The sequence below is a fragment of the Schistocerca gregaria genome, chromosome 4 (genome assembly GCF_023897955.1).
Source record: "Schistocerca gregaria isolate iqSchGreg1 chromosome 4, iqSchGreg1.2, whole genome shotgun sequence".
Classification (NCBI taxonomy): domain Eukaryota; kingdom Metazoa; phylum Arthropoda; class Insecta; order Orthoptera; family Acrididae; genus Schistocerca; species Schistocerca gregaria.
The window spans coordinates 13,197,425-13,224,633 of NC_064923.1; the positions used below are offsets into that span (position 1 = coordinate 13,197,425).

Genomic DNA, 27,209 nt, shown 5'->3' on the forward strand with positions numbered 1-27,209 from the left:
CGCTCGAAACTGTATTTGAAGGTGAAGGTGATTTTGTAGACATGTGTGAAAGACATGTTCTGAAATGCAAGTGGTGTTATTTGGAGAGCACTTCCTTTACGTGTCAGATGTGTAGCCAAGCAGTAATGGGTCGCCATAGCTGCAAATATTAGACGGTAATATGAAGTGTTGTCAGCTGAAGTCTGATGATCCAGTCGACCGTAAGGATGAAGTACGCAAAAGTACCGCTAGGCCGCGCCTCTTTAGCTCAGTGGCAGAGCACTGGTCTAGTAAACCAGGGGTCTTGAGTTCGATCCTCACAGGAGGCAGACGAATTTTGGATATCAGTTGCGCGTCGTGGCCTTATAGCAAACAGTATGTGGGATTACTAACAATTAGCGAGAGGCGTTTTATTAAGAATTACTCTCAGATGTGATTAAGGCGAATGGCGCAGATAAAGCATTTGCCAAAGCGGTACAGCATAAGGTGTGATGGGACAGTCTGAAATATATTTTATAGATGTATTTCTCACATATCTCAGAGCCTTCCGTCGTCGTCGTCGTCGTCGTCGTCGTCGTCGTCGTCGTCGTCGTCGTCGTCGTCGTCGCCGCCGCCGCCGCCACTTCTGCAGAAGTAGCAAATGGACATCGTAGCAAATGCGGCGAGGGACGCCCTGCCTTACATTTCCGAATGCACAAAGTGTGTGGTTTAGTTTCCCAGTCTATGTTTGGTAGGTCTCGTAGCAGGTTGAATGTATCAAATGGGTGGGAAAGAGCAAGGGGCAGCGTCTGTGTAGAACGAAAACACAACTCCTCAGTGGTGTGAGCGTTTTGAGATGAGTCGTATATAAGTTCCACTTGTTTGTCAGTGACCGTGTGGCCTAATGGATAAGGCGTCGGACTTCGTATCCGAAGATTGCGTGTTTGATTCCTCTCTCGGTCGTGTTTTTCCAGATCTGAAAAAGAAACATACCGTTTTAGTGTAGCACTTGAGCAGTACGAAACCGTGTGAATGTTGCTGTTGACCATTTTCTGCTTGGAGATGCTCTTCAGCTTAAAACACGCACAACAAGACCGGTGTTAACTAGCGAATTGGTTTGCATATTGCCGTCGCCGCGTGTTTTTGACTGGCACTTGCACATCTAAAATAACGTCGGAAAGTAACTCGTTCGGCTTATGAGTCACATCAAGTATGTGTGTTAATTTTGACGAAACTAGCTCTGCAGGTTGTCATGCAATTCTGTTACCTCTCAGAAATGATTATGAAATAAAAGTGAACTACGTGACGAGTGTGACGTTAGGAAAACATTAGGCAACATGGGGAGGTTCTGTATGGGACCAATCAACCCAAACGAGTACTGTGTGACGTGCTAACCGGCATATACTCACCGAGGCAGCGCGGCTAGCTCAGTCGGTAGAACATGAGGCTCTTAATCCCAGGGTCGTGGGTTCGAGCCCCACGTGGGGAGGAACGGAATTTTGTTCCTCTGCAGATGTAACTTACCGTTTTTCTGATTAACGTGATGTAATGGAAATAGCAACTTTAAACTTTGCCTACGTCTCCGTCAGTCGCAAGGAAACTGTATTTGAAGGTGAAGGTGATTTTGTAGACATGTGTGAAAGACATGTTCTGAAATGCAAGTGGTGTTATTTGGAGAGCACTTCCTTTACGTGTCAGATGTGTAGCCAAGCAGTAATGGGTCGCCATAGCTGCAAATATTAGACGGTAATATGAAGTGTTGTCAGCTGAAGTCTGATGATCCAGACGACCGTAAGGATGAAGTACGCAAAAGTACCGCTAGGCCGCGCCTCTTTAGCTCAGTGGCAGAGCACTGGTCTAGTAAACCAGGGGTCGTGAGTTCGATCCTCACAGGAGACAGACGAATTTTGGATATCAGTTGCGCGTCGTGGCCTTATAGCAAACAGTATCTGGGATGACTAACAATTAGCGAGAGGCGTTTCATTAAGAATTACTCTCAGATGTGATTAAGGCGAATGGCGCAGATAAAGCATTTGCCAAAGCGGTACAGCATAAGGTGGGATGGGACAGTCTGAAATATATTTTATAGATGTATTTCTCACATATCTCAGAGCCTTCCGCGGTTGTCGTCGTCGTCGTTGTCGTCGTCGCCACTTCTGCAGAAGTAGCAAATGGACATCGTAGCAAATGCGGCGAGGGACGCCCTGCCTTACATTTCCGAATGCACAAAGTGTGTGGTTTAGTTTCCCAGTCTATGTTTGGTAGGTCTCGTAGCAGGTTGAATGTATCAAATGGGTGGGAAAGAGCAAGGGGCAGCGTCTGTGTAGAACGAAAACACAACTCCTCAGTGGTGTGAGCGTTTTGAGATGAGTCGTATATAAGTTCCACTTGTTTGTCAGTGACCGTGTGGCCTAATGGATAAGGCGTCGGACTTCGTATCCGAAGATTGCGTGTTTGATTCCTCTCTCGGTCGTGTTTTTCCAGATCTGAAAAAGAAACATACCGTTTTAGTGTAGCACTTGAGCAGTACGAAACCGTGTGAATGTTGCTGTTGACCATTTTCTGCTTGGAGATGCTCTTCAGCTTAAAACACGCACAACAAGACCGGTGTTAACTAGCGAATTGGTTTGCATATTGCCGTCGCCGCGTGTTTTTGACTGGCACTTGCACATCTAAAATAACGTCGGAAAGTAACTCGTTCGGCTTATGAGTCACATCAAGTATGTGTGTTAATTTTGACGAAACTAGCTCTGCAGGTTGTCATGCAATTCTGTTACCTCTCAGAAATGATTATGAAATAAAAGTGAACTACGTGACGAGTGTGACGTTAGGAAAACATTAGGCAACATGGGGAGGTTCTGTATGGGACCAATCAACCCAAACGAGTACTGTGTGACGTGCTAACCGGCATATACTTACCGAGGCAGCGCGGCTAGCTCAGTCGGTAGAACATAAGGCTCTTAATCCCAGGGTCTTGGGTTCGAGCCCCACGTGGGGAGGAACGGAATATTGTTCCTCTGCAGATGTAACTTACCGTTCCTCTGATTAACGTGATGTAATGGAAATAGCAACTTTAAACTTTGCCTACGTCTCCGTCAGTCGCTCGAAACTGTATTTGAAGGTGAAGGTGATTTTGTAGACATGTGTGAAAGACATGTTCTGAAATGCAAGTGGTGTTATTTGGAGAGCACTTCCTTTACGTGTCAGATGTGTAGCCAAGCAGTAATGGGTCGCCATAGCTGCAAATATTAGACGGTAATATGAAGTGTTGTCAGCTGAAGTCTGATGATCCAGTCGACCGTAAGGATGAAGTACGCAAAAGTACCGCTAGGCCGCGCCTCTTTAGCTCAGTGGCAGAGCACTGGTCTAGTAAACCAGGGGTCTTGAGTTCGATCCTCACAGGAGGCAGACGAATTTTGGATATCAGTTGCGCGTCGTGGCCTTATAGCAAACAGTATGTGGGATTACTAACAATTAGCGAGAGGCGTTTTATTAAGAATTACTCTCAGATGTGATTAAGGCGAATGGCGCAGATAAAGCATTTGCCAAAGCGGTACAGCATAAGGTGTGATGGGACAGTCTGAAATATATTTTATAGATGTATTTCTCACATATCTCAGAGCCTTCCGTCGTCGTCGTCGTCGTCGTCGTCGTCGTCGTCGTCGTCGTCGTCGTCGTCGTCGTCGTCGTCGCCGCCGCCGCCACTTCTGCAGAAGTAGCAAATGGACATCGTAGCAAATGCGGCGAGGGACGCCCTGCCTTACATTTCCGAATGCACAAAGTGTGTGGTTTAGTTTCCCAGTCTATATTTGGTAGGTCTCGTAGCAGGTTGAATGTATCAAATGGGTGGGAAAGAGCAAGGGGCAGCGTCTGTGTAGAACGAAAACACAACTCCTCAGTGGTGTGAGCGTTTTGAGATGAGTCGTATATAAGTTCCACTTGTTTGTCAGTGACCGTGTGGCTTAATAGATAAGGCGTCGGACCTCGTATCCGAAGATTGCGTGTTTGATTCCTCTCTCGGTCTTGTTTTTCCAGATCTGAAAAAGAAACATACCGTTTTAGTGTAGCACTTGAGCAGTACGAAACCGTGTGAATGTTGCTGTTGACCATTTTCTGCTTGGAGATGCTCTTCAGCTTAAAACACGCACAACAAGACCGGTGTTAACTAGCGAATTGGTTTGCATATTGCCGTCGCCGCGTGTTTTTGACTGGCACTTGCACATCTAAAATAACGTCGGAAAGTAACTCGTTCGGCTTATGAGTCACATCAAGTATGTGTGTTAATTTTGACGAAACTAGCTCTGCAGGTTGTCATGCAATTCTGTTACCTCTCAGAAATGATTATGAAATAAAAGTGAACTACGTGACGAGTGTGACGTTAGGAAAACATTAGGCAACATGGGGAGGTTCTGTATGGGACCAATCAACCCAAACGAGTACTGTGTGACGTGCTAACCGGCATATACTCACCGAGGCAGCGCGGCTAGCTCAGTCGGTAGAACATGAGGCTCTTAATCCCAGGGTCGTGGGTTCGAGCCCCACGTGGGGAGGAACGGAATTTTGTTCCTCTGCAGATGTAACTTACCGTTTTTCTGATTAACGTGATGTAATGGAAATAGCAACTTTAAACTTTGCCTACGTCTCCGTCAGTCGCAAGGAAACTGTATTTGAAGGTGAAGGTGATTTTGTAGACATGTGTGAAAGACATGTTCTGAAATGCAAGTGGTGTTATTTGGAGAGCACTTCCTTTACGTGTCAGATGTGTAGCCAAGCAGTAATGGGTCGCCATAGCTGCAAATATTAGACGGTAATATGAAGTGTTGTCAGCTGAAGTCTGATGATCCAGACGACCGTAAGGATGAAGTACGCAAAAGTACCGCTAGGCCGCGCCTCTTTAGCTCAGTGGCAGAGCACTGGTCTAGTAAACCAGGGGTCGTGAGTTCGATCCTCACAGGAGACAGACGAATTTTGGATATCAGTTGCGCGTCGTGGCCTTATAGCAAACAGTATCTGGGATGACTAACAATTAGCGAGAGGCGTTTCATTAAGAATTACTCTCAGATGTGATTAAGGCGAATGGCGCAGATAAAGCATTTGCCAAAGCGGTACAGCATAAGGTGGGATGGGACAGTCTGAAATATATTTTATAGATGTATTTCTCACATATCTCAGAGCCTTCCGCGGTTGTCGTCGTCGTCGTTGTCGTCGTCGCCACTTCTGCAGAAGTAGCAAATGGACATCGTAGCAAATGCGGCGAGGGACGCCCTGCCTTACATTTCCGAATGCACAAAGTGTGTGGTTTAGTTTCCCAGTCTATGTTTGGTAGGTCTCGTAGCAGGTTGAATGTATCAAATGGGTGGGAAAGAGCAAGGGGCAGCGTCTGTGTAGAACGAAAACACAACTCCTCAGTGGTGTGAGCGTTTTGAGATGAGTCGTATATAAGTTCCACTTGTTTGTCAGTGACCGTGTGGCCTAATGGATAAGGCGTCGGACTTCGTATCCGAAGCTTGCGTGTTTGATTCCTCTCTCGGTCGTGTTTTTCCAGATCTGAAAAAGAAACATACCGTTTTAGTGTAGCACTTGAGCAGTACGAAACCGTGTGAATGTTGCTGTTGACCATTTTCTGCTTGGAGATGCTCTTCAGCTTAAAACACGCACAACAAGACCGGTGTTAACTAGCGAATTGGTTTGCATATTGCCGTCGCCGCGTGTTTTTGACTGGCACTTGCACATCTAAAATAACGTCGGAAAGTAACTCGTTCGGCTTATGAGTCACATCAAGTATGTGTGTTAATTTTGACGAAACTAGCTCTGCAGGTTGTCATGCAATTCTGTTACCTCTCAGAAATGATTATGAAATAAAAGTGAACTACGTGAAGAGTGTGACGTTAGGAAAACATTAGGCAACATGGGGAGGTTCTGTATGGGACCAATCAACCCAAACGAGTACTGTGTGACGTGCTAACCGGCATATAATCACCGAGGCAGCGCGGCTAGTTCAGTCGGTAGAACATAAGGCTCTTAATCCCAGGGTCTTGGGTTCGAGCCCCACGTGGGGAGGAACGGAGTTTTGTTCCTCTGCAGATGTAACTTACCGTTTTTCTGATTAACGTGATGTAATGGAAATAGCAACTTTAAACTTTGCCTACGTCTCCGTCAGTCGCAAGGAAACTGTATTTGAAGGTGAAGGTGATTTTGTAGACATGTGTGAAAGACATGTTCCGAAATGCAAGTGGTGTTATTTGGAGAGCACTTCCTTTACGTGTCAGATGTGTAGCCAAGCAGTAATGGGTCGCCATAGCTGCAAATATTAGACGGTAATATGAAGTGTTGTCAGCTGAAGTCTGATGATCCAGACGACCGTAAGGATGAAGTACGCAAAAGTACCGCTAGGCCGCGCCTCTTTAGCTCAGTGGCAGAGCACTGGTCTAGTAAACCAGGGGTCGTGAGTTCGATCCTCACAGGAGGCAGACGAATTTTGGATATCAGTTGCGCATCGTGGCCTTATAGCAAACAGTATCTGGGATGACTAACAATTAGCGAGAGGCGTTTTATTAAGAATTACTCTCAGATGTGATTAAGGCGAATGGCGCAGATAAAGCATTTGCCAAAGCGGTACAGCATAAGGTGGGATGGGACAGTCTGAAATATATTTTATAGATGTATTTCTCACATATCTCAGAGCCTTCCGCGGTTGTCGTCGTCGTCGTTGTCGTCGTCGCCACTTCTGCAGAAGTAGCAAATGGACATCGTAGCAAATGCGGCGAGGGACGCCCTGCCTTACATTTCCGAATGCACAAAGTGTGTGGTTTAGTTTCCCAGTCTATGTTTGGTAGGTCTCGTAGCAGGTTGAATGTATCAAATGGGTGGGAAAGAGCAAGGGGCAGCGTCTGTGTAGAACGAAAACACAACTCCTCAGTGGTGTGAGCGTTTTGAGATGAGTCGTATATAAGTTCCACTTGTTTGTCAGTGACCGTGTGGCCTAATGGATAAGGCGTCGGACTTCGTATCCGAAGATTGCGTGTTTGATTCCTCTCTCGGTCGTGTTTTTCCAGATCTGAAAAAGAAACATACCGTTTTAGTGTAGCACTTGAGCAGTACGAAACCGTGTGAATGTTGCTGTTGACCATTTTCTGCTTGGAGATGCTCTTCAGCTTAAAACACGCACAACAAGACCGGTGTTAACTAGCGAATTGGTTTGCATATTGCCGTCGCCGCGTGTTTTTGACTGGCACTTGCACATCTAAAATAACGTCGGAAAGTAACTCGTTCGGCTTATGAGTCACATCAAGTATGTGTGTTAATTTTGACGAAACTAGCTCTGCAGGTTGTCATGCAATTCTGTTACCTCTCAGAAATGATTATGAAATAAAAGTGAACTACGTGACGAGTGTGACGTTAGGAAAACATTAGGCAACATGGGGAGGTTCTGTATGGGACCAATCAACCCAAACGAGTACTGTGTGACGTGCTAACCGGCATATACTCACCGAGGCAGCGCGGCTAGCTCAGTCGGTAGAACATAAGGCTCTTAATCCCAGGGTCGTGGGTTCGAGCCCCACGTGGGGAGGAACGGAATTTTGTTCCTCTGCAGATGTAACTTACCGTTTTTCTGATTAACGTGATGTAATGGAAATAGCAACTTTAAACTTTGCCTATGTCTCCGTCAGTCGCAAGGAAACTGTATTTGAAGGTGAAGGTGATTTTGTAGACATGTGTGAAAGACATGTTCTGAAATGCAAGTGGTGTTATTTGGAGAGCACTTCCTTTACGTGTCAGATGTGTAGCCAAGCAGTAATGGGTCGCCATAGCTGCAAATATTAGACGGTAATATGAAGTGTTGTCAGCTGAAGTCTGATGATCCAGACGATCGTAAGGATGAAGTACGCAAAAGTACCGCTAGGCCGCGCCTCTTTAGCTCAGTGGCAGAGCACTGGTCTAGTAAACCAGGGGTCGTGAGTTCGATCCTCACAGGAGGCAGACGAATTTTGGATATCAGTTGCGCGTCGTGGCCTTATAGCAAACAGTATCTGGGATGACTAACAATTAGCGAGAGGCGTTTTATTAAGAATTACTCTCAGATGTGATTAAGGCGAATGGCGCAGATAAAGCATTTGCCAAAGCGGTACAGCATAAGGTGGGATGGGACAGTCTGAAATATATTTTATAGATGTATTTCTCACATATCTCAGAGCCTTCCGCGGTCGTCGTCGTCGTCGTCGTCGTCGTCGTCGTCGCCGCCGCCGCCACTTCTGCAGAAGTAGCAAATGGACATCGTAGCAAATGCGGCGAGGGACGCCCTGCCTTACATTTCCGAATGCCCAAAGTGTGTGGTTTAGATTCCCAGTCTATGTTTGGTAGGTCTCGTAGCAGGTTGAATGTATCAAATGGGTGGGAAAGAGCAAGGGGCAGTGTCTGTGTAGAACGAAAACACAACTCCTCAGTGGTGTGAGCGTTTTGAGATGAGTCGTATATAAGTTCCACTTGTTTGTTTAGTGACCGTGTGGCCTAATGGATAAGGCGTCGGACTTCGTATCCGAAGATTGCGTGTTTGATTCCTCTCTCGGTCGTGTTTTTCCAGATCTGAAAAAGAAACATACCGTTTTAGTGTAGCACTTGAGCAGTACGAAACCGTGTGAATATTGCTGTTGACCATTTTCTGCTTGGAGATGCTCTTCAGCTTAAAACACGCACAACAAGACCGGTGTTAACTAGCGAATTGGTTTGCATATTGCCGTCGCCGCGTGTTTTTGACTGGCACTTGCACATCTAAAATAACGTCGGAAAGTAACTCGTTCGGCTTATGAGTCACATCAAGTATGTGTGTTAATTTTGACGAAACTAGCTCTGCAGGTTGTCATGCAATTCTGTTACCTCTCAGAAATGATTATGAAATAAAAGTGAACTACGTGACGAGTGTGACGTTAGGAAAACATTAGGCAACATGGGGAGGTTCTGTATGGGACCAATCAACCCAAACGAGTACTGTGTGACGTGCTAACCGGCATATACTCACCGAGGCAGCGCGGCTAGCTCAGTCGGTAGAACATGAGGCTCCTAATCCCAGGGTCGTGGGTTCGAGCCCCACGTGGGGAGGAACGGAATTTTGTTCCTCTGCAGATGTAACTTACCGTTCTTCTGATTAACGTGATGTAATGGAAATAGCAACTTTAAACTTTGCCTACGTCTCCGTCAGTCGCAAGGAAACTGTATTTGAAGGTGAAGGTGATTTTGTAGACATGTGTGAAAGACATGTTCTGAAATGCAAGTGGTGTTATTTGGAGAGCACTTCCTTTACGTGTCAGATGTGTAGCCAAGCAGTAATGGGTCGCCATAGCTGCAAATATTAGACGGTAATATGAAGTGTTGTCAGCTGAAGTCTGATGATCCAGACGACCGTAAGGATGAAGTACGCAAAAGTACCGCTAGGCCGCGCCTCTTTAGCTCAGTGGCAGAGCACTGGTCTAGTAAACCAGGGGTCGTGAGTTCGATCTTCACAGGAGACAGACGAATTTTGGATATCAGTTGCGCGTCGTGGCCTTATAGCAAACAGTATCTGGGATGACTAACAATTAGCGAGAGGCGTTTTATTAAGAATTACTCTCAGATGTGATTAAGGCGAATGGCGCAGATAAAGCATTTGCCAAAGCGGTACAGCATAAGGTGGGATGGGACAGTCTGAAATATATTTTATAGATGTATTTCTCACATATCTCAGAGCCTTCCGCGGTCGTCGTCGTCGTCGTCGTCGTCGTCGTCGTCGTCGTCGCCACTTCTGCAGAAGTAGCAAATGGACATCGTAGCAAATGCGGCGAGGGACGCCCTGCCTTACATTTCCGAATGCACAAAGTGTGTGGTTTAGTTTCCCAGTCTATGTTTGGTAGGTCTCGTAGCAGGTTGAATGTATCAAATGGGTGGGAAAGAGCAAGGGGCAGCGTCTGTGTAGAACGAAAACACAACTCCTCAGTGGTGTGAGCGTTTTGAGATGAGTCGTATATAAGTTCCACTTGTTTGTCAGTGACCGTGTGGCCTAATGGATAAGGCGTCGGACTTCGTATCCGAAGATTGCGTGTTTGATTCCTCTCTCGGTCGTGTTTTTCCAGATCTGAAAAAGAAACATACCGTTTTAGTGTAGCACTTGAGCAGTACGAAACCGTGTGAATGTTGCTGTTGACCATTTTCTGCTTGGAGATGCTCTTCAGCTTAAAACACGCACAACAAGACCGGTGTTAACTAGCGAATTGGTTTGCATATTGCCGTCGCCGCGTGTTTTTGACTGGCACTTGCACATCTAAAATAACGTCGGAAAGTAACTCGTTCGGCTTATGAGTCACATCAAGTATGTGTGTTAATTTTGACGAAACTAGCTCTGCAGGTTGTCATGCAATTCTGTTACCTCTCAGAAATGATTATGAAATAAAAGTGAACTACGTGACGAGTGTGACGTTAGGAAAACATTAGGCAACATGGGGAGGTTCTGTATGGGACCAATCAACCCAAACGAGTACTGTGTGACGTGCTAACCGGCATATACTCACCGAGGCAGCGCGGCTAGCTCAGTCGGTAGAACATGAGGCTCTTAATCCCAGGGTCGTGGGTTCGAGCCCCACGTGGGGAGGAACGGAATTTTGTTCCTCTGCAGATGTAACTTACCGTTTTTCTGATTAACGTGATGTAATGGAAATAGCAACTTTAAACTTTGCCTACGTCTCCGTCAGTCGCAAGGAAACTGTATTTGAAGGTGAAGGTGATTTTGTAGACATGTGTGAAAGACATGTTCTGAAATGCAAGTGGTGTTATTTGGAGAGCACTTCCTTTACGTGTCAGATGTGTAGCCAAGCAGTAATGGGTCGCCATAGCTGCAAATATTAGACGGTAATATGAAGTGTTGTCAGCTGAAGTCTGATGATCCAGACGACCGTAAGGATGAAGTACGCAAAAGTACCGCTAGGCCGCGCCTCTTTAGCTCAGTGGCAGAGCACTGGTCTAGTAAACCAGGGGTCGTGAGTTCGATCTTCACAGGAGACAGACGAATTTTGGATATCAGTTGCGCGTCGTGGCCTTATAGCAAACAGTATCTGGGATGACTAACAATTAGCGAGAAGCGTTTTATTAAGAATTACTCTCAGATGTGATTAAGGCGAATGGCGCAGATAAAGCATTTGCCAAAGCGGTACAGCATAAGGTGGGATGGGACAGTCTGAAATATATTTTATAGATGTATTTCTCACATATCTCAGAGCCTTCCGCGGTTGTCGTCGTCGTCGTCGTCGTCGTCGTCGTCGTCGTCGCCACTTCTGCAGAAGTAGCAAATGGACATCGTAGCAAATGCGGCGAGGGACGCCCTGCCTTACATTTCCGAATGCACAAAGTGTGTGGTTTAGTTTCCCAGTCTATGTTTGGTAGGTCTCGTAGCAGGTTGAATGTATCAAATGGGTGGGAAAGAGCAAGGGGCAGCGTCTGTGTAGAACGAAAACACAACTCCTCAGTGGTGTGAGCGTTTTGAGATGAGTCGTATATAAGTTCCACTTGTTTGTCAGTGACTGTGTGGCCTAATGGATAAGGCGTCGGACTTCGTATCCGAAGATTGCGTGTTTGATTCCTCTCTCGGTCGTGTTTTTCCAGATCTGAAAAAGAAACATACCGTTTTAGTGTAGCACTTGAGCAGTACGAAACCGTGTGAATGTTGCTGTTGACCATTTTCTGCTTGGAGATGCTCTTCAGCTTAAAACACGCACAACAAGACCGGTGTTAACTAGCGAATTGGTTTGCATATTGCCGTCGCCGCGTGTTTTTGACTGGCACTTGCACATCTAAAATAACGTCGGAAAGTAACTCGTTCGGCTTATGAGTCACATCAAGTATGTGTGTTAATTTTGACGAAACTAGCTCTGCAGGTTGTCATGCAATTCTGTTACCTCTCAGAAATGATTATGAAATAAAAGTGAACTACGTGACGAGTGTGACGTTAGGAAAACATTAGGCAACATGGGGAGGTTCTGTATGGGACCAATCGACCCAAACGAGTACTGTGTGACGTGCTAACCGGCATATACTCACCGAGGCAGCGCGGCTAGCTCAGTCGGTAGAACATGAGGCTCTTAATCCCAGGGTCGTGGGTTCGAGCCCCACGTGGGGAGGAACGGAATTTTGTTCCTCTGCAGATGTAACTTACCGTTTTTCTGATTAACGTGATGTAATGGAAATAGCAACTTTAAACTTTGCCTACGTCTCCGTCAGTCGCAAGGAAACTGTATTTGAAGGTGAAGGTGATTTTGTAGACATGTGTGAAAGACATGTTCTGAAATGCAAGTGGTGTTATTTGGAGAGCACTTCCTTTACGTGTCAGATGTGTAGCCAAGCAGTAATGGGTCGCCATAGCTGCAAATATTAGACGGTAATATGAAGTGTTGTCAGCTGAAGTCTGATGATCCAGACGACCGTAAGGATGAAGTACGCAAAAGTACCGCTAGGTCGCGCCTCTTTAGCTCAGTGGCAGAGCACTGGTCTAGTAAACCAGGCGTCGTGAGTTCGATCCTCACAGGAGGCAGACGAATTTTGGATATCAGTTGCGCGTCGTGGCCTTATAGCAAACAGTATCTGGGATGACTAACAATTAGCGAGAGGCGTTTTATTAAGAATTACTCTCAGATGTGATTAAGGCGAATGGCGCAGATAAAGCATTTGCCAAAGCGGTACAGCATAAGGTGGGATGGGACAGTCTGAAATATATTTTATAGATGTATTTCTCACATATCTCAGAGCCTTCCGCGGTTGTCGTTGTCGTCGTCGTCGTCGTCGTCGTCGTCGTCGCCACTTCTGCAGAAGTAGCAAATGGACATCGTAGCAAATGCGGCGAGGGACGCCCTGCCTTATATTTCCGAATGCACAAAGTGTGTGGTTTAGTTTCCCAGTCTATATTTGGTAGGTCTCGTAGCAGGTTGAATGTATCAAATGGGTGGGAAAGAGCAAGGGGCAGCGTCTGTGTAGAACGAAAACACAACTCCTCAGTGGTGTGAGCGTTTTGAAATGAGTCGTATATAAGTTCCACTTGTTTGTCAGTGACCGTGTGGCCTAATGGATAAGGCGTCGGACTTCGTATCCGAAGATTGCGTGTTTGATTCCTCTCTCGGTCGTGTTTTTCCAGATCTGAAAAAGAAACATACCGTTTTAGTGTAGTACTTGAGCAGTACGAAACCGTGTGAATGTTGCTGTTGACCATTTTCTGCTTGGAGATGCTCTTCAGCTTAAAACCCGCACAACAAGACCGGTGTTAACTAGCGAATTTGTTTGCATATTGCCGTCGCCGCGTGTTTTTGACTGGCACTTGCACATCTAAAATAACGTCGGAAAGTAACTCGTTCGGCTTATGAGTCACATCAAGTATGTGTGTTAATTTTGACGAAACTAGCTCTGCAGGTTGTCATGCAATTCTGTTACCTCTCAGAAATGATTATGGAATAAAAGTGAATTACGTGACGAGTGTGACGTTAGGAAAACATTAGGCAACATGGGGAGGTTCTGTATGGGACCAATCAACCCAAACGAGTACTGTGTGACGTGCTAACCGGCATATACTCACCGAGGCAGCGCGGCTAGCTCAGTCGGTAGAACATAAGGCTCTTAATCCCAGGGTCGTGGGTTCGAGCCCCACGTGGGGAGGAACGGAATTTTGTTCCTCTGCAGATGTAACTTACCGTTTTTCTGATTAACGTGATGTAATGGAAATAGCAACTTTAAACTTTGCCTACGTCTCCGTCAGTCGCTACGAAACTGTATTTGAAGGTGAAGGTGATTTTGTAGACATGTGTGAAAGACATGTTCTGAAATGCAAGTGGTGTTATTTGGAGAGCACTTCCTTTACGTGTCAGATGTGTAGGCAAGCAGTAATGGGTCGCCATAGCTGCAAATATTAGACGGTAATATGAAGTGTTGTCAGCTGAAGTCTGATGATCCAGACGACCGTAAGGATGAAGTACGCAAAAGTACCGCTAGGCCGCGCCTCTTTAGCTCAGTGGCTCAGTTGCGAGTCAGCCGCCGAGCGGGACGGACGTGTGGCGGAGCTGGACGTCTGGCTGTAGTAAACACAGGCTGAGTCGCTGCGTTTGAGGTTAGTGGTGCTGCTAAGCCGCTATTCGTGTTGCACTTGTATTCATGAAGTTCTAGAATGAATAGGTCGAATTATTTGAGGAAAGACACAATCAAGTTTACTTTCGATCGAAATTTCGTTCGACCTAAAGCATTTGAAATTAAAGCATGGTTTATCGAAAAAGTATTGATTAACGGTGATGATGTTGTCGGAGTTTATCTCTCGTTTGTGACAAATGCTGTGTATCTGAAGATGAAAAGTCCAGAATTATGTAGTTCCATTGTGGATCGTTGCGGAGGTAGCGTGAAGTTTAATCATTCTGATGGGAGTGTGAGTGACGTTGTTGTTAGTCATGCTGGGTACGGGATTCGTACGATCAGAGTGTTTGAGCTCCCTTTTGAAATTCCGCCCGAAGAACTTAATGTTGCCCTTCGGCCTTATGGCAGAATTATTTCCAATGTGGCAGAAAGGTGGTCTGAAGCTCATATGTTTCCTGTCTTGAACGGCGTAAGGCAAATTAAGATTGAATTACAGAAGCATGTCCCCTCTTATCTTAATATTTGTGGGTATCGTGCTTTGATTATCTATGATGGGCAACCGCGGACTTGCGCTTTATGCAATTCCACGGAACACATTCGTGCAGAATGTTCACGGAGGCGTGTCCCGCAGTTACCGCGTGACGAGATGCCGAGTTCCGGCCCTGTTGTTGGTATGAAGTTGTCATACGCTGCCGCTGCTGACTTCCGCAGCCGAGGCGAGTCGGTGCCGCCTGTGCGCGGGGAGCCTGCTGCCTCGCGGGCGGTTGTCGATGATACTCCGGCTTCAAGCTCTAGATTTGCGGATGGTCTGCCGATCAGCTCCGCGCCCCTCGAATCTATGCCGACGCCAACTTTTTCCAACTCTCCCACTGTGGTTGCTCGTTCTTCCGCGGACTCGGCCGAAGATCCCCAAATACCCGCAACGGAGGTTTCCTTGCGTCGTCAGGATTCCCACCAACGTGAGGATATTGCCACTAGCTTCCGAGGAGTGGACGCTCCAGGCATCCACTCTGCGGGAACTATGAACGAAGATAGCAATCTGGACATTGGTTTCACGTTGGCGCCCACAGAAGACACTTGCGTCAAGGAAACCACAACGAGCGATAGTGTAGAATTGGAGGCTGGGTTGCTACCAGTGGGAGCCATGGAAAAAGATGCGCCTCCTTCTGCCGTTGTGGAATGCGATACGCGGACTTTTGTCCGAAAAAAGGAACAGGCGACGTCAGACGTATCATCCGGTACTTCTCCTGACAGGTCGCAAACTTCATCTCCTGCTAGATCGCCGAAGAGATCTTCGAAGAAAGGCAAGAAGAGGAGATTGGCACACAAAGCAGCAGAGAGTTTAGCTCCTGCATTGCGGGAAAAGTTAAAACATTTATGGGATAATGAACGACTACGAGAACAATGCCCAGTAGCACAAGTTAACGAGTGTACTGACGCGGAGATGAGTCGTGCCGATGTAGATGATCTTCAAAAACAACCTCGCGCACCGCTTGGCGTCGCAGGTTTGCAGACCGGCACTACTATGGATTTAGACCGAACTGTCTCAGGAAAAGGACTTGATTGGGCCGATGCCCAAGACGATCGCACCGACCACGGAATGGAGATGGACCTGACACATGCTAGTGGCATTTAATTTTTTTTTTTTTTTAATGTCTATTTTTCTTTCTGACAGACAGAATGGAATGGTACAGACGTGACTCTGCATGGGGTATACTTCAGTAGCCAATTTCTTTTACCTGCACCTATGCCGACGGAACTGACATATAATGTGACCACGATCAATATAAATCGTATTCGCAGTGAAACGAAAGTCGCTTCTTTAAAAGATTTCCTTTACCAGTCGGATACTGATATAGCCCTCCTACAGGAATTTAATGTCCACAACTTTTATGTCCCAGGTTTTCAAGAGATTTTAAATATTGCACCGGAAGCCACATGTGGGACTGCGATCCTTGTCAAAGATGGTATTGATGTGAAGGATATCTGTCTGTTAGAAAATGGGAGGGGCATCAGTTGTAAAATTTTTACTACTACTGTTTTAAATGTATATGTCCCCTCTGGTAACAACGCTAGAGATGATAGGGCTAATTTTTTTAAGAACGATATGGTCTATTTACTTAAGGGGAATCCGGCGGAAGCTTTAATCGGTGGTGACTTTAATTGTGTACTTCACAAAAAGGATCAGCGACCAAATTTTAACTTCTCCAGGGAACTGGCGGCTTTGGTGACAAACATGAAGTGGACAGACGTGTGGGAAAGCAAATACCCCACGTTAGTCAAATTTACGTACATCAGTAGTCGCTCGCAAAGCAGAATAGACAGAATATACGTCACAGCAAACCTGGAAAATAAAATCAGTAGTATCGAAGTAATTCCCACTACCTTTTCGGACCATCTCGCAGTGAAATGCAGCATTCGGTTTCAGAAGCAAGGAACGTATTGGGGTCGCCCCTTATGGAAGCTGAATACCCATATGTTGTTCGAGGGTGCCCTATCAAGAACAGTAGCGGAGGTATGGCAGGCTGCTCTACGTATGCGCCATAAATACAGCTCTCGCCTTGCGTGGTGGACCTCATGTGCTAAAAAGAAATTGAGATCATCCCTAATAGCTTACGGGAGGGAGCGAGCGATGTGGTCTCGCAATACCGTTGAATTTTACTATACATGCTTAAGGGAACTATCAGCTCAGCAGATGACTGATGAGGTTTTCATTGAAATAAAGAAGATCAAGGCTCACCTCATAAGTCTCAAGCGACAACAGCTGGAGGGTTTAAAAATTAAATCTCGTGTCCCGACAACGGTGGAGGACGAAAACGCATCGCTGTACCACTTACTCGAACATGAAAGAAATAGAAGACGAGCGTTTATTGCTTGTCTTAGAGTGGGCGATAACCGGGTGCTGACGGAACACTCTGACATTTTAAATGCAGTTTATGGATTTTATCGTACGTTATATACTGATACCCGGTATAATCTAGACTGTGCGAACGATTTGCTACGAACTACAGGTATCGACAACGTTATCAATGACGAGGACAATGTGTCCCTTACCACTGCAATCACATGTGAGGAGGTGTTTGATATACTTAAATATTCGCCTACCCGTAAGTCCCCAGGGCCTGATGGCTTGCCTGTAGAGTTTTATTGTAAATTTTGGCCTCTCATCGGTAATCAATTCACAGAAGTGATAAATGAAGTGTTGCAAGGTGTTACTGTTCCACGCGAGTTCAAAGAAAGCGTAACTGTGCTAATACCAAAGGGAAGGAACGCGACAGTTAAAGATCTCAATCAATTGAGACCAATATGTTTGATGAACTCGGATTATAAAATAATTGCACGTGTACTGAAGGAAAGACTGAGACCTCTAATGGAGAAGATCATAGGTGACCACCAAACCTGTCTCTCGGGGCGGAATATTTTTAAAACTGTTTGTGAATATATGGATGTCTCTGCAATTTTTGCAACGTCATCCTCACCAGGAGGCCTTGCCTTTATCGACTTCTCAAAGGCTTTTGACAGGGTCAACCACTTATTTTTGTTCAGAACGTTGACCTATGTGGGTTTTAGTCAACATTTTGTGCAAGTTTTAATTAACATTGTTGAAGGCATCCAAACACAAGTGTCTGTAAATGGGCATTTCACTCCACCCATTGAAATTCGCAACGGCGTCCCGCAGGGAAGTCCTTTGTCAATGCTCCTGTATGTTGTTGCACTGGAGCCTTTACTAAGGAGACTCGATGTCGATCTTGAGGGCATCACGATATCTGGCGTTAACAACGTCACCAATGCATATGCTGATGACGTTGGAGTGGTTATTCGTAGTAACGAAGATTTAGAGAAATTAACTACGAATATTCAGATCTTTTGTGAAGCTACAGGCGCTAGGGTTAACGAGGTGAAGAGTTCGTTTTTAAATCTTAAAGGTCTTCAAGATGTCCGTTTGGAATGGGCACGCTCCGTCGATCGTCACACCGCTCTGGGTGTCACCTTTTACCGATGTCCGCTTCAGACCATGACCTACAATTGGAAGAAAGTACTGGATACAATCAGAGGAGCCACAATACTCAATCAGACCAGACATCTGAACATTAAACAACGAATCAGAATAATTAATTGGTCCATTTTATCAAAAGCTATATATATAGGTCAAATATTGCCAGTTTCGAAACCCATTGCCAAACGTATAATGAGTATCATTTGCCGATTTATATGGACAGGGAATATTTTTAGAGTAGCAGTCGGTACAGTTACGTTACCTTCCGCTGAAGGTGGCCTAGGTTTAACAGATATATGGCGGAAGACTACGGCGTTATATATAAAGAGGACCCTACAAATTATAGAAAAACATCCACATAGTATTACAGCCAGGCTGTATCGACTCCTACAGCCAGAAAATTTACGTCCACCCATAAATATAGGCGGAATTAATTATAAATTGAAATATATTCGCCAGTTCTTTTTAGAGATTAGCTACATGGACAGTATTGTCACGAATCCACAATCAAGGAATTGCAGGAAATTAATGGAACTCTTAACAACGAAAGAACATGTCAACAAAATGGAGTGCAGATATCCCGAAAAAGACTGGAAAAGAATTTGGAAAAATATTAGTAATCGTGAACTGTCTTCCGACATTCAGGCAACCTGGTACCGAGTTGTTAATAACGTAGTTTCCACTAACGAAAAGTTGCACTCCATTGGTCTTAGTGACACGATTGTATGCACCCGATGTGACGCAGTTGACACATTGATCCACCGCTTTCTCTGTGGCGGATACGCCGAAATATGGAGGGGACTCCAACGGCGGGTAGCCTTTATAACCAGAACTGTTAGTACTGAGATCAATGTTGAAAAATTACTCTTCCCCGATGGTGTTTTCTTCCCTGTCCAGAAAACCAATGCTGTGTTGTGGTTGTTTGGCAATTATGTACATTACGTTATATCTGAACACGGCAATGACCGTGTTTTAGAATACGAATTATACGAACGAGCAAAATATTATCAGATATGTACGCGCAGGGACCACAAAAAAACTTTTGGTAACATGTTACACATTCTGTTTCAGAGACAAGGGATTGGATAAACATCTTAATAGCCCTCGTCTACGAAAAATGTAGTCACAGGCCAAAGTAGGGGATCGCTGTTGAGGGTGAAGTACGGTGGGGACTTCGTGTGCCCCAGGGCCGCTACGGTAGCCGTGAAGGCCTCGGACAGAACCCCGAAACGGCACTGCGGCTTCACACTTACTGCTGGATGAACCCCATATCTCCAGCAACTACTTTCATCTATGATGATTTTCCAGGATCTCGGTAATATCGGAAGGTGGTTTCGTTGCACACAATGCAGTGGAAGCTTCTTGCACGTGTTCCTCAGTTACAATCTTTCTATTTTTGTTTAATTTTTTTCAGTATGAAGCAAGAGTGACAATTTATTAATTCCCACGAAGCCTTAATTTTTCAATTTTCAGTTCTACGGAGGAGAAGCCTCACATGGCGAAGAAGCCAAACATCATTTCATTTCCCTAACTATCACAGTAAATTTGAAAAAAAAAAATCAGTCGATATAGCATAGAAGCTCGCCGAAGAAGGCATAAAAGGAGAGCGAATGGATGGGCTGTGTGGGGAGAAGGGAGGCCCAAAAAGAAAAAAAAAAAAAAAAAAAAAAAAAAAAAAAAAAAAAAAAAAAAAAAAAAAAGTGGCAGAGCACTGGTCTAGTAAACCAGGCGTCGTGAGTTCGATCCTCACAGGAGGCAGAAGAATTTTGGATATCAGTTGCGCGTTGTGGCCTTATAGCAAACAGTATCTGGGATGACTAACAATTAGCGAGAGGCGTTTTATTAAGAATTACTCTCAGATGTGATTAAGGCGAATGGCGCAGATAAAGCATTTGCCAAAGCGGTACAGCATAAGGTGGGATTGGACAGTCTGAAATATATTTTATAGATGTATTTCTCACATATCTCAGAGCCTTCCGCGGTTGTCGTCGTCGTCGTCGTCGTCGTCGTCGTCGTCGTCGTCGTCGTCGCCACTTCTGCAGAAGTAGCAAATGGACATCGTAGCAAATGCGGCGAGGGACGCCCTGCCTTACATTTCCGAATGCACAAAGTGTGTGGTTTAGTTTCCCAGTCTATATTTGGTAGGTCTCGTAGCAGGTTGAATGTATCAAATGGGTGGGAAAGAGCAAGGGGCAGCGTCTGTGTAGAACGAAAACACAACTCCTCAGTGGTGTGAGCGTTTTGAGATGAGTCGTATATAAGTTCCACTTGTTTGTCAGTGACCGTGTGGCCTAATGGATAAGGCGTCGGACTTCGTATCCGAAGATTGCGTGTTTGATTCCTCTCTCGGTCGTGTTTTTCCAGATCTGAAAAAGAAACATACCGTTTTAGTGTAGCACTTGAGCAGTACGAAACCGTGTGAATGTTGCTGTTGACCATTTTCTGCTTGGAGATGCTCTTCAGCTTAAAACACGCACAACAAGACCGGTGTTAACTAGCGAATTGGTTTGCATATTGCCGTCGCCGCGTGTTTTTGCCTGGCACTTGCACATCTAAAATAACGTCGGAAAGTAACTCGTTCGGCTTATGAGTCACATCAAGTATGTGTGTTAATTTTGACAAAACTAGCTCTGCAGGTTGTCATGCAATTCTGTTACCTCTCAGAAATGATTATGAAATAAAAGTGAACTACGTGACGAGTGTGACGTTAGGAAAACATTAGGCAACATGGGGAGGTTCTGTATGGGACCAATCGACCCAAACGAGTACTGTGTGACGTGCTAACCGGCATATACTCACCGAGGCAGCGCGGCTAGCTCAGTCGGTAGAACATAAGGCTCTTAATCCCAGGGTCGTGGGTTCGAGCCCCACGTGGGGAGGAACGGAATTTTGTTCCTCTGCAGATGTAACTTACCGTTTTTCTGATTAACGTGATGTAATGGAAATAGCAACTTTAAACTTTGCCTACGTCTCCGTCAGTCGCAAGGAAACTGTATTTGAAGGTGAAGGTGATTTTGTAGACATGTGTGAAAGACATGTTCTGAAATGCAAGTGGTGTTATTTGGAGAGCACTTCCTTTACGTGTCAGATGTGTAGCCAAGCAGTAATGGGTCGCCATAGCTGCAAATATTAGACAGTAATATGAAGTGTTGTCAGCTGAAGTCTGATGATCCAGACGACCGTAAGGATGAAGTACGCAAAAGTACCGCTAGGCCGCGCCTCTTTAGCTCAGTGGCAGAGCACTGGTCTAGTAAACCAGGTGTCGTGAGTTCGATCCTCACAGGAGGAAGACGAATTTTGGATATCAGTTGCGCGTTGTGGCCTTATAGCAAACAGTATCTGGGATGACTAACAATTAGCGAGAGGCGTTTTATTAAGAATTACTCTCAGATGTGATTAAGGCGAATGGCGCAGATAAAGCATTTGCCAAAGCGGTACAGCATAAGGTGGGATGGGACAGTCTGAAATATATTTTATAGATGTATTTCTCACATATCTCAGAGCCTTCCGCGGTTGTCGTCGTCGTCGTCGTCGTCGTCGTCGTCGTCGTCGTCGCCACTTCTGCAGAAGTAGCAAATGGACATCGTAGCAAATGCGGCGAGGGACGCCCTGCCTTACATTTCCGAATGCACAAAGTGTGTGGTTTAGTTTCCCAGTCTATATTTGGTAGGTCTCGTAGCAGGTTGAATGTATCAAATGGGTGGGAAAGAGCAAGGGGCAGCGTCTGTGTAGAACGAAAACACAACTCCTCAGTGGTGTGAGCGTTTTGAGATGAGTCGTATATAAGTTCCACTTGTTTGTCAGTGACCGTGTGGCCTAATGGATAAGGCGTCGGACTTCGTATCCGAAGATTGCGTGTTTGATTCCTCTCTCGGTCGTGTTTTTCCAGATCTGAAAAAGAAACATACCGTTTTAGTGTAGCACTTGAGCAGTACGAAACCGTGTGAATGTTGCTGTTGACCATTTTCTGCTTGGAGATGCTCTTCAGCTTAAAACACGCACAACAAGACCGGTGTTAACTAGCGAATTGGTTTGCATATTGCCGTCGCCGCGTGTTTTTGACTGGCACTTGCACATCTAAAATAACGTCGGAAAGTAACTCGTTCGGCTTATGAGTCACATCAAGTATGTGTGTTAATTTTGACGAAACTAGCTCTGCAGGTTGTCATGCAATTCTGTTACCTCTCAGAAATGATTATGAAATAAAAGTGAACTACGTGACGAGTGTGACGTTAGGAAAACATTAGGCAACATGGGGTGGTTCTGTATGGGACCAATCAACCCAAACGAGTACTGTGTGACGTGCTAACTGGCATGTACTAACCGAGGCAGCGCGGCTAGCTCAGTCGGTAGAACATAAGGCTCTTAATCCCAGGGTCGTGGGTTCGAGCCCCACGTGGGGAGGAACGGAATTTTGTTCCTCTGCAGATGTAACTTACCGTTTTTCTGATTAACGTGATGTAATGGAAATAGCAACTTTAAACTTTGCCTACGTCTCCGTCAGTCGCTACGAAACTGTATTTGAAGGTGAAGGTGATTTTGTAGACATGTGTGAAAGACATGTTCTGAAATGCAAGTGGTGTTATTTGGAGAGCACTTCGTTTACGTGTCAGATGTGTAGCCAAGCAGTAATGGGTCGCCATAGCTGCAAATATTAGACGGTAATATGAAGTGTTGTCAGCTGAAGTCTGATGATCCAGACGACCGTAAGGATGAAGTACGCAAAAGTACCGCTAGGCCGCGCCTCTTTAGCTCAGTGGCAGAGCACTGGTCTAGTAAACCAGGGGTCTTGAGTTCGATCCTCACAGGAGGCAGACGAATTTTGGATATCAGTTGCGCGTCGTGGCCTTATAGCAAACAGTATCTCGGATGACTAACAATTAGCGAGAGGCGTTTTATTAAGAATTACTCTCAGATGTGATTAAGGCGAATGGCGCAGATAAAGCATTTGCCAAAGCGGTACAGCATAAGGTGGGATGGGACAGTCTGAAATATATTTTATAGATGTATTTCTCACATATCTCAGAGCCTTCCGCGGTTGTCGTCGTCGTCGTCGTCGTCGTCGTCGTCGTCGTCGTCGTCGTCGCCGCCGCCGCCACTTCTGCAGAAGTAGCAAATGGACATCGTAGCAAATGCGGCGAGGGACGCCCTGCCTTACATTTCCGAATGCACAAAGTGTGTGGTTTAGTTTCCCAGTCTATATTTGGTAGGTCTCGTAGCAGGTTGAATGTATCAAGTGGGTGGGAAAGAGCAAGGGGCAGCGTCTGTCTAGAACGAAAACACAACTCCTCAGTGGTGTGAGCGTTTTGAGATGAGTCGTATATAAGTTCCACTTGTTTGTCAGTGACCGTGTGGCCTAATGGATAAGGCGTCGGACTTCGTATCCGAAGATTGCGTGTTTGATTCCTCTCTCGGTCGTGTTTTTCCAGATCTGAAAAAGAAACATACCGTTTTAGTGTAGCACTTGAGCAGTACGAAACCGTGTGAATGTTGCTGTTGACCATTTTCTGCTTGGAGATGCTCTTCAGCTTAAAACACGCACAACAAGACCGGTGTTAACTAGCGAATTGGTTTGCATATTGCTGTCGCCGCGTGTTTTTGACTGGCACTTGCACATCTAAAATAACGTCGGAAAGTAACTCGTTCGGCTTATGAGTCACATCAAGTATGTGTGTTAATTTTGATGAAACTAGCTCTGCAGGTTGTCATGCAATTCTGTTACCTCTCAGAAATGATTATGAAATAAAAGTGAACTACGTGACGAGTGTGACGTTAGGAAAACATTAGGCAACATGGGGTGGTTCTGTATGGGACCAATCAACCCAAACGAGTACTGTGTGACGTGCTAACCGGCATATACTCACCGAGGCAGCGCGGCTAGCTCAGTCGGTAGAACATAAGGCTCTTAATCCCAGGGTCGTGGGTTCGAGCCCCATGTGGGGAGGAACGGAATTTTGTTCCTTTGCAGATGTAACTTACCGTTTTTCTGATTAACGTGATGTAATGGAAATAGCAACTTTAAACTTTGCCTACGTCTCCGTCAGTCGCAAGGAAACTGTATTTGAAGGTGAAGGTGATTTTGTAGACATGTGTGAAAGACATGTTCTGAAATGCAAGTGGTGTTATTTGGAGAGCACTTCCTTTACGTGTCAGATGTGTAGGCAAGCAGTAATGGGTCGCCATAGCTGCAAATATTAGACGGTAATATGAAGTGTTGTCAGCTGAAGTCTGATGATCCAGACGACCGTAAGGATGAAGTACGCAAAAGTACCGCTAGGCCGCGCCTCCTTAGCTCAGTGGTGGAGCACTGGTCTAGTAAACCAGGGGTCTTGAGTTCGATCCTCACAGGAGGCAGACGAATTTTGGATATCAGTTGCGGGTCGTGGCCTTATAGCAAACAGTATCTGGGATGACTAACAATTAGCGAGAGGCGTTTTATTAAGAATTACTCTCAGATGTGATTAAGGCGAATGGCGCAGATAAAGCATTTGCCAAAGCGGTACAGCATAAGGTGGGATGGGACAGTCTGAAATATATTTTTTAGATGTATTTCTCACATATCTCAGAGCCTTCCGCGGTTGTCGTCGTCGTCGTCGTCGTCGTCGTCGCCGCCGCCGCCACTTCTGCAGAAGTAGCAAATGGACATCGTAGCAAATGCGGCGAGGGACGCCCTGCCTTACATTTCCGAATGCACAAAGTGTGTGGTTTAGTTTCCCAGTCTATATTTGGTAGGTCTCGTAGCAGGTTGAATGTATCAAATGGGTGGGAAAGAGCAAGGGGCAGCGTCTGTGTAGAACGAAAACACAACTCCTCAGTGGTGTGAGCGTTTTGAGATGAGTCGTATATAAGTTCCACTTGTTTGTCAGTGACCGTGTGGCCTAATGGATAAGGCGTCGGACTTCGTATCCGAAGATTGCGTGTTTGATTCCTCTCTCGGTCGTGTTTTTCCAGATCTGAAAAAGAAACATACCGTTTTAGTGTAGCACTTGAGCAGTACGAAACCGTGTGAATGTTGCTGTTGACCATTTTCTGCTTGGAGATGCTCTTCAGCTTAAAACACGCACAACAAGACCGGTGTTAACTAGCGAATTGGTTTGCATATTGCTGTCGCCGCGTGTTTTTGACTGGCACTTGCACATCTAAAATAACGTCGGAAAGTAACTCGTTCGGCTTATGAGTCACATCAAGTATGTGTGTTAATTTTGACGAAACTAGCTCTGCAGGTTGTCATGCAATTCTGTTACCTCTCAGAAATGATTATGAAATAAAAGTGAACTACGTGACGAGTGTGACGTTAGGAAAACATTAGGCAACATGGGGTGGTTCTGTATGGGACCAATCAACCCAAACGAGTACTGTGTGACGTGCTAACCGGCATATACTCACCGAGGCAGCGCGGCTAGCTCAGTCGGTAGAACATAAGGCTCTTAATCCCAGGGTCGTGGGTTCGAGCCCCATGTGGGGAGGAACGGAATTTTGTTCCTTTGCAGATGTAACTTACCGTTTTTCTGATTAACGTGATGTAATGGAAATAGCAACTTTAAACTTTGCCTACGTCTCCGTCAGTCGCAAGGAAACTGTATTTGAAGGTGAAGGTGATTTTGTAGACATGTGTGAAAGACATGTTCTGAAATGCAAGTGGTGTTATTTGGAGAGCACTTCCTTTACGTGTCAGATGTGTAGCCAAGCAGTAATGGGTCGCCATAGCTGCAAATATTAGACGGTAATATGAAGTGTTGTCAGCTGAAGTCTGATGATCCAGACGACCGTAAGGATGAAGTACGCAAAAGTACCGCTAGGCCGCGCCTCCTTAGCTCAGTGGTGGAGCACTGGTCTAGTAAACCAGGGGTCTTGAGTTCGATCCTCACAGGAGGCAGACGAATTTTGGATATCAGTTGCGGGTCGTGGCCTTATAGCAAACAGTATCTGGGATGACTAACAATTAGCGAGAGGCGTTTTATTAAGAATTACTCTCAGATGTGATTAAGGCGAATGGCGCAGATAAAGCATTTGCCAAAGCGGTACAGCATAAGGTGGGATGGGACAGTCTGAAATATATTTTTTAGATGTATTTCTCACATATCTCAGAGCCTTCCGCGGTTGTCGTCGTCGTCGTCGTCGTCGTCGTCGTCGTCGTCGTCGTCGTCGTCGTCGTCGTCGCCGCCGCCGCCACTTCTGCAGAAGTAGCAAATGGACATCGTAGCAAATGCGGCGAGGGACGCCCTGCCTTACATTTCCGAATGCACAAAGTGTGTGGTTTAGTTTCCCAGTCTATATTTGGTAGGTCTCGTAGCAGGTTGAATGTATCAAATGGGTGGGAAAGAGCAAGGGGCAGCGTCTGTGTAGAACGAAAACACAACTCCTCAGTGGTGTGAGCGTTTTGAGATGAGTCGTATATAAGTTCCACTTGTTTGTCAGTGACCGTGTGGCCTAATGGATAAGGCGTCGGACTTCGTATCCGAAGATTGCGTGTTTGATTCCTCTCTCGGTCGTGTTTTTCCAGATCTGAAAAAGAAACATACCGTTTTAGTGTAGCACTTGAGCAGTACGAAACCGTGTGAATGTTGCTGTTGACCATTTTCTGCTTGGAGATGCTCTTCAGCTTAAAACACGCACAACAAGACCGGTGTTAACTAGCGAATTGGTTTGCATATTGCTGTCGCCGCGTGTTTTTGACTGGCACTTGCACATCTAAAATAACGTCGGAAAGTAACTCGTTCGGCTTATGAGTCACATCAAGTATGTGTGTTAATTTTGACGAAACTAGCTCTGCAGGTTGTCATGCAATTCTGTTACCTCTCAGAAATGATTATGAAATAAAAGTGAACTACGTGACGAGTGTGACGTTAGGAAAACATTAGGCAACATGGGGTGGTTCTGTATGGGACCAATCAACCCAAACGAGTACTGTGTGACGTGCTAACCGGCATATACTCACCGAGGCAGCGCGGCTAGCTCAGTCGGTAGAACATAAGGCTCTTAATCCCAGGGTCGTGGGTTCGAGCCCCACGTGGGGAGGAACGGAATTTTGTTCCTCTGCAGATGTAACTTACCGTTTTTCTGATTAACGTGATGTAATGGAAATAGCAACTTTAAACTTTGCCTACGTCTCCGTCAGTCGCAAGGA

The 27,209-nt window shown here is 45.6% G+C and overlaps 13 non-coding genes across 13 annotated transcripts; all 13 read left to right on the forward strand.

The window, feature by feature from the left end:
- The first annotated feature begins 236 nt into the window (after positions 1-236).
- Positions 237-308, forward strand: Trnat-agu (transfer RNA threonine (anticodon AGU)). The gene has a single exon. It is a non-coding gene; the product is annotated as a tRNA-Thr (tRNA).
- Positions 309-1,785: 1,477 nt separating this feature from the next.
- On the forward strand, positions 1,786-1,857 carry Trnat-agu (transfer RNA threonine (anticodon AGU)). The gene has a single exon. It is a non-coding gene; the product is annotated as a tRNA-Thr (tRNA).
- A 1,437-nt stretch (positions 1,858-3,294) lies between these two features.
- On the forward strand, positions 3,295-3,366 carry Trnat-agu (transfer RNA threonine (anticodon AGU)). Its single transcript has one exon. It is a non-coding gene; the product is annotated as a tRNA-Thr (tRNA).
- A 1,480-nt stretch (positions 3,367-4,846) lies between these two features.
- Trnat-agu (transfer RNA threonine (anticodon AGU)) lies at positions 4,847-4,918 on the forward strand. The gene has a single exon. It is a non-coding gene; the product is annotated as a tRNA-Thr (tRNA).
- A 1,438-nt stretch (positions 4,919-6,356) lies between these two features.
- Trnat-agu (transfer RNA threonine (anticodon AGU)) lies at positions 6,357-6,428 on the forward strand. The gene has a single exon. It is a non-coding gene; the product is annotated as a tRNA-Thr (tRNA).
- Positions 6,429-7,866: 1,438 nt separating this feature from the next.
- On the forward strand, positions 7,867-7,938 carry Trnat-agu (transfer RNA threonine (anticodon AGU)). Its single transcript has one exon. It is a non-coding gene; the product is annotated as a tRNA-Thr (tRNA).
- Positions 7,939-9,392: 1,454 nt separating this feature from the next.
- Trnat-agu (transfer RNA threonine (anticodon AGU)) lies at positions 9,393-9,464 on the forward strand. Its single transcript has one exon. It is a non-coding gene; the product is annotated as a tRNA-Thr (tRNA).
- Positions 9,465-10,914: 1,450 nt separating this feature from the next.
- Trnat-agu (transfer RNA threonine (anticodon AGU)) lies at positions 10,915-10,986 on the forward strand. Its single transcript has one exon. It is a non-coding gene; the product is annotated as a tRNA-Thr (tRNA).
- Positions 10,987-12,436: 1,450 nt separating this feature from the next.
- Positions 12,437-12,508, forward strand: Trnat-agu (transfer RNA threonine (anticodon AGU)). The gene has a single exon. It is a non-coding gene; the product is annotated as a tRNA-Thr (tRNA).
- Positions 12,509-21,299: 8,791 nt separating this feature from the next.
- On the forward strand, positions 21,300-21,371 carry Trnat-agu (transfer RNA threonine (anticodon AGU)). The gene has a single exon. It is a non-coding gene; the product is annotated as a tRNA-Thr (tRNA).
- Positions 21,372-22,824: 1,453 nt separating this feature from the next.
- On the forward strand, positions 22,825-22,896 carry Trnat-agu (transfer RNA threonine (anticodon AGU)). Its single transcript has one exon. It is a non-coding gene; the product is annotated as a tRNA-Thr (tRNA).
- Positions 22,897-24,364: 1,468 nt separating this feature from the next.
- On the forward strand, positions 24,365-24,436 carry Trnat-agu (transfer RNA threonine (anticodon AGU)). Its single transcript has one exon. It is a non-coding gene; the product is annotated as a tRNA-Thr (tRNA).
- A 1,450-nt stretch (positions 24,437-25,886) lies between these two features.
- Trnat-agu (transfer RNA threonine (anticodon AGU)) lies at positions 25,887-25,958 on the forward strand. The gene has a single exon. It is a non-coding gene; the product is annotated as a tRNA-Thr (tRNA).
- The last annotated feature ends 1,251 nt before the right edge of the window (positions 25,959-27,209 follow it).